We start from the raw sequence: 6,990 nt of genomic DNA, 5'->3' as shown, positions 1-6,990 counted from the left end.
CCCAGGAAAGGGGAGGCTGGCAAAGGACAGGGACTGAGAGGTGGCATTTGAAGAAGAAGCTAGCCTCTTGCCCCCATACCAAACTGAGAGAAGGACCTAGTTGACAAGTAGAGAATTGGGGCGGGGGGAGGCTCCTGAAACATGGTGCCTGAAATTCCAGCTGAGACTGTGGCCTGGGATTGAAGCCTGGGGGATGCTAGGTGTGGGAGTGGTTGGTATGCTTGTGACCTAAGGCTCTTGCTGTGACATGTGTGTACCTAGGATATAGCTAAGAGGACTAGGATGCTGTAGGGCCTGGCATTGTAAGGGAAAGGCTGTTGTCTCTGATTGCAGCTGGAACACTGTTGTGATGCTGTGATACTGTGTGCCTAGGCTACAGCCAGAATAACCAGATTACCGGAGAGGCTATTGCCAAACTGTGTGTGTGTGTGTGTGTGTGTGTGTGTGTTCACGTGTGCATGTTGAGAAGAGGGCTGTAATTGAAATGCCATTGGGCTTGAAGCTATAGGTGTGAGGCTGACACACCTGAGACTGGTGATAACCGAGAACCTGTTCTCTGTTCATATGATGTGGGTGGGACTATAGCTCTATCCATTGCCTAGGTCCTAGAAGATAAGAGGCTGTTGCTAGGAGCCTGTACTTGGGAGGAAGGCTATTACCTGGGATAAGAGCAAGCTACTGTTGTGTATAAGACTGTAGCTGGGATGCTATTGGTCCTGAAGCTATAGCTGTGATGACAGCATACAGGGATTGGCTATAGTTAAGATGCTGTTGCCCAGGCTTGTGGCTGGGCTGTTACTGTGTGCAGGACTCTAGCTGGGATGCTGTTATGCCTGCAGCCATAGCTCTGAAGCTCCAGTGTAGCTGGGAGGCCATTTCCTGGTAATATATCTGGACCACTGTGGTGTTGGGGGGGGGGCTGAAGCCCAGACTATGTTGCCTAGGAGATGAGAAGCTGTTTCCTGGGATGCTGTTCTGGGAGGCAGGATGCTACCTGAGATGGGAGCTGATCTGCTGTTGGAACTGATCTACTGTTGTGCTTGAGACAGTTCCGAGTGGCTGTTGCTGCATCTGTGGCTGACTGGGTGGGGGAAGGCAAGTGAGCTCTGCCTTGAGATCTGGGAGATGCCAGGAACTCGAGGCTGAGCGGGGGCTGCCGCTCTGGGGAGGCTTCAGCAGCTGCTCTGCTGTGGAGCTGGGAAGCCTGTTTTCATTACTGTTTTAACTCTTTTTTTAACCTTGTTTTTCTCTCGGCTGCACTTTCGCTCACTCATTAATTTTGGTATTTTTCTCACGGTGTCTCAGCCCCTGTCATGGCTGCCATGGCAACAGGAGGCAGTGTGCACAGTGCCAAAATATCTGATCAAAAAATAACCAAAATAAGCAAACACCAAAAAGGCTGTGCTGGGGTCTATAGTCAAGGGAAAGCCAATGGCTCAGGTCCAGGAAATCCTAGGTTCCCAAGGGATGATTTTCTCTCCCCTCACTTCCCAGGGAAGCGTTTCTAAACCTTCTGATAACCTGGGAGGCTCCTTCCCAAGGGACCCCACAACACATTCTCCCAGGACTCCAAGATTTCCCATGGTCTCTGCCCAAGAGGCAGCTTTGCCTGAGGTAGGAGCATGGGGAGGGTGTGAGAGCTGGGACTCATTTCCCAGGAGCTGAGAGTCAAGTCTCTAAGGAGCTCCCTACCACCCTAGCCACACACACCCACCCCTCTCCTGACCCCTCTTTCCTTAGGCTTCTGACTTCTCTGCTCCAACCCCTACTTAGCCACCTCACTTTTTCCTTTCCATAGTCAAGTCCTGAAAAGATGGACAGAAGAGAGGCAGCTGCAGCCACCAGCCCCAGCCCCAACCCCTCAGTGGTGGCACTCCTAGGCTGGCCACTTCTAGCTCCAGTTGCCTATGGGACATTCCTGAACAGCCCTGAATACCCACACCCACTTAGATTTCCCCTCCTATTTCCTGGGGCCTTCCATTTTCTGGGAGGGGGGGGAGGGGTGGCTGCTTCTTTCAGGTGGGCATATCCTCCAGGAAGGGTAAAATGATAGATCCTCATGTAAATAGAAAGGGGCAGAGTTCTTGGTCTTACCTGTCTTCATTACTTGTTGGCCCACTAATTTCCCTCTGAGGGAGCTTGTCTAGATATCTGGAGCACTGAGAACTGGAGGAGCAAGAAGGAGCCCCTCAAGTCTGCCTCAGTCACATCACACAGTTACATCTCTGGCCCCTCTTCTTGATGTCCTCCACTCCCCACCCTTCGCAGTGAAAGTCTCACTCCCAACAGGTTTCCACCCCTTCTGGGAATAGCTAGAACTCACCTTCTGCTCCTCACTTTCCATTCCTATCTCCCCCTCCCCCTCAAGAGCAGTACTGGCCTTGGCCTCTTGGCAGAGACTCCCTGGGCTTGTTTCTATAGAAACCGGGTAGTCTGTGCATTGCGGGAATGGCAAGGGAGACAGGAGCAGGGAAGAGAGACCTGACCCAGAAGAAGGGACATGGGTACTGAGAGACGTGGGGAAGCTGCCCCATCCAAAAGGAAGGTGGGACCTTGATTTGGGGAGGGGAGAAAAGAGGTAGCAAAAGTTTCCTAGATTCTGTCCTCCTGAGGAGGAGGCACACTACTGTTTTCTCTCCTGGTACAGGGAGGTGGGGTTTCTCTCTCCCATCCCCCACCCCCACCCCCAAATCATTTTTTACCGGGAACTACCTGATCCGGGATGGATCTCTTTCCCGAGCGCCACCAATCTCTAAGACAGGGACCATAGGATTCCTTCCTCCCTCAAACGTGCTCTGGAGGTTGGGCAGCCTCGAACCCGGTGGCCGCCGCTGACCCCGTGGCGTGCGGCTCTCAAAGGCTCCATTCATCTCTGGGGGCTGAAGGCGCCATTGTCCCCGGCGGGGGGGGGGGGGCAGTGGGGGGCTCGACTCAGAAGGAAGGAATGCGTCTGGAGAAGTTGCCCCCAGGGCTCCAGTCTCCAGGTCCCCACCAGATCTCCATCGGGACCCCTTCCCGACCCCGAGCCCTTTCCCCCACTACCTCCCAGCAGTCTTTGCGCGTCTCCGGGGGTGGGGACTGCCGGGGTGCCAAAGAAGCCTCGCCCCACCCCTCCCGCTAGCTCCAAAGAATCTTTACTGGGGCTGGGAGCTGTCCAGCACCTCGGGTCCTGACGGACCGCTAATTCGCCTAGGTGTCATGGGACTAGAGGGTGTTCAGAGCCAGCCCTGGGGGCTCAGGACCTCTTCTTCACCCCGGCTAAGACCGCAAATCACACCTGGCCTGGGTGGGCATGAGTGCAGCTCTAGACATGGGATCCATCGATGCTGAAAACTGACCCAAGGAGCAACTTGACCCTTGCCCGATCTGAACAGAATCGAAGGGTCTAGTGCCTCCAGGCCACTCCCTTGGAATTCTCTTTCAAACCCGGCAAAAGAAAGAACCCTGAGAGGTCAGGCCCTTCCCCCACCTCTCCCAGTGCCTCTGTTTCTGTTTTCCTCCCTCTCTCCTCCATCCTCCTCTCTTTCCCTCCCTGCTGGGTTGGGGGCTGCTGAATTATCATTTCTCCGCTCTGCTAATGTGCTCCCTGCTGTGGGGAGGGATCATAATTCTAGGAGATGATTAAGTTTCAAATTGTTTTTCTTTGTGTTGTTGAAGATGAGGCTTTAATATGGTCCCTCCCCAGACAGGGGGCTGGCCTGGCCCTGCCGCCTTCTCCCATCCTTTCTCTGTTAGTCTTCTCCTCTCTGATAGGCCAGGTGTGGGACCACGTCCCTGGGGTCCCCTCTAAACTTTTGTGTATGGAGGGATGTACCTACCCTTAACTCAGAGAGGAATACATGTAATGCAATGATGAGAAACACTGCTTTTGAAGTCTGACAAGTCAGAATTCAAATCCTGACTCTTCCATTTACTACCTGTGTGACCTTGGATGAGTACTTAAACTGAGACTCGGTTTCTTCATCTATTAAATGGGGGTAATTTAGTAATTTCCTCAGAGTGCTTATGTGGATTTAAAGTGAAAATGTATGTAATGTGCTTAGCAGAGTGCCTGGCTCATGGTAAAACTTGACAAATGTTGGTGGTTATTAGTATACCACCATATTCCATCCTGTCTAATCCTGCCTCCCCATCCTCCCTTTGTTCTTCAGTTCAGTAAATGCATATGTAATACCTACTATTTTCCAGGCACTGTGGATTAGAGATGAAGTTTTCCAAGAGTTAGGAGATCAGTTTTCTTGCTTATCTGCCCTCAAACACTCCTTCATTCACCTCCTTCCCTTCTTTCAATTAAAGTTCACTCCCATTATACCCTCCCACCTACTTCCAGCTCTTTCTTCATTATTCCCACTCCATTCTTCCTTCTTTCCCTACAGTTTTATCACTTCACCTTGATTCTTTTTTTTTTTTTAATTTTTTTTTATCCTCACCCAAGGACATTTTTCCATTTTTTGTTCAGGTAGAGTGGGAAGGAGAGAGAGGAACAGAGAGAGAGAGAGAAACATCGATGTGAAAGGAACACATCGAGTGGCTGCCACCCGCACAACCGACCAGGGCCGGGGACAAACTGCAACCGAGGTACGCGCCCTTAGCGGGAACCAAACCCTGGTCTCTCAGGACCGCAGGCCAATGCTCCAACCGCAGGCCAATGTTCCAACCGCTGAGCCAAACCGGCCAGGGCTTCACCTTGATTCTTATCCTCCTAACACATATGCATCTTTTACCTTCTATATTATTCTTCATCTCATTTGGGGCCATCGTAGTAAACAAAGGGGTTGAATTTTCAAATTAGAGGAGAGAATTCTGAGTTATAGTGTGTGTGTGTGTGTGTGTGTGTGTGTGTCTATTTCTTTGCCTACCTATCCACCTACCTGCCCTCCCTCTATCTTTATTACACCCTGAATGAGTAAGAGAAGCTGGTTTATGATATTCTATTTTTGTATCTGCTCACTGGCTTACTACCCTGCACCATTCTTGCTTTTTTTATTTACTTTTTAAATTTTTTACCATAAGAATTTATTTATTTTTAAATTTATTGTTGACACTACTACAGATGTGCCTCATTTTCCCCCCTTTACCCACCTTCCCCGAGCCCTCTCTCCCCCTCCCTCTGGCCATCACCACACTGTTGTCGGTTTCCATGGGCTTAAGCTATGCATATATGTATCTTGCTCCACACACACACACACACACACACACACACACACACTCACACACCCACCGCCAGTTTCTGAAAGAAGTCATTTCACAATTCTTTGAGGGCTTGGTTCAGTGCAGAAAACAGAAACTAATGTAGGTATTTTAAACTGAAGGGAATTTAATATAGGGAATTAAGTATTTACAAAAACATTTTAAAAACTTGTGGAATGGACTCCTAGAAACTGTACCAAGAGTTGGACATAGACAACAAAGCTGCGGATGGGGTGGGGTGGGGGGGATGGGGAGGAGCATGTTAATGGGGGGAAAGGAGAAATATCTGTAACAAAGACAAATTAATGAAAAAGGAAGGAAGGAAGGAAGGAAGGAAGGAAGGAAGGAAGGAAGGAAGGAAGGAAGGAAGGAAGGAAGGAAGGGAGAGAGAGAGAGAGAGAAAGAAAGAAAGAAAGAAAGAAAGAAAGAAAGAAAGAAAGAAAGAAAGAAAGAAAGAAAGAAACTGTACCAAGAGACCCAATAATACTAGAACTAATATATAGGCCATGATCAGAAAGATGGGGTTCAAAAGGCCACCACTGGAACGACTGAATTAAAGAACACATTGCCAGCCCTGGAGCATCAGCCTGCAGACCAATGAGTCTTGGGTTCGATTCCGGTCAAGAGTGCATACCTCAGTTGCAGTTTGTCTCTGGCGCTGGTGGGGTCATGTGGGAAACAACCAGTTGATGTGGCTTTATCACATCGATGTTTCTCTCTGTTTGTCTGTCTCTCTCTCCCTTCCTCACATTCTATCTGATAATAAGTAGAAAATATCCTTGGGTGAGGAATTAAAAAAAAAGGAACACATTGCCAGAGAGTTGCCTTCTAGGAATTAGAAAGAAGAGACTGGGAAGCTGGAGTGGCTCTTACAAAAGAACCCCATCTCCAGGATCCTGTTTGCCAGCAGAAAACCAAAAATAGCAGAAAGAAAGCCTCCTTTCTGCCTTCTAGTCACACAAGTGCACTTAATTTTAAGGGAACCAGAGAAATGTATTCCAGCTTTCTAGTCTCTGTAACAGAGTAGAAGAAAGTAGGAATAAAGGATGCATGCCAATTGACCATATTCAGCACTAATTGATGCCCTGTCCTTTAGGAGTTCACAGACTAGAGGAGGTAACACTAGGATCAATGCAGATCGAAAGAATGAGCCAGAAAGTGTCTGTGGCAAACCAAATTTTATCCACATGAGGTCTGAGACCTCAGTAGTCTTAAAGTGATTCCAGACGTAATTTGGAGCTGTAGAGTTCCGGCTCTGCTAGTCGCTGGAGGAACAAAGCTAAAGTCAATGCACTAGGGAGAGAGAGAGAAGCAAAGAAGAGACCGTGACCCAATGTCCAAGACAGTTATCACTTCCTGGAAGGGGATGTACACAATAATCCAGGGTCCTGAGTGCAGTCCCAGGAAAAGAAGGCCCATGCTCAGTGGCAGCTCCTTCCTCACACTGACTGGTTTTGGTTTCTCTGGCCCACTTGTCACCTGCCTCGAGACCAGTGATGAGTGCCCAGGATCACTATGGGAGTAGAGAAGTACAGAGGGAAGACTAATGTGGGCCCATCTTTCAAGCAGGAGGGCCCAAGCCCAGGAGTGTTTTGCTGGGAACATCGAGGAACTGGCACCTTCCAGCTGCCTGTATCTGCTTCTTCCTGTGACTCCAAATGTTTTGGCATCTCTCCTCTTCTCTGACTCCAGGAATCAAGAGCCCGGTCCAGGTGCTTCTAGGACAAGAAAACAGTGGCAACTTCCAAGATCCCAAATAAAATCCCAGTCCACAAATGATATCAGTTTGTATCTGCTGAA

Source organism: Molossus molossus, unplaced genomic scaffold (genome assembly GCF_014108415.1).
Source record: "Molossus molossus isolate mMolMol1 unplaced genomic scaffold, mMolMol1.p scaffold_m16_p_4, whole genome shotgun sequence".
In the NCBI taxonomy this organism is placed as follows: domain Eukaryota; kingdom Metazoa; phylum Chordata; class Mammalia; order Chiroptera; family Molossidae; genus Molossus; species Molossus molossus.
This window is presented reverse-complemented; position numbering follows the sequence as displayed.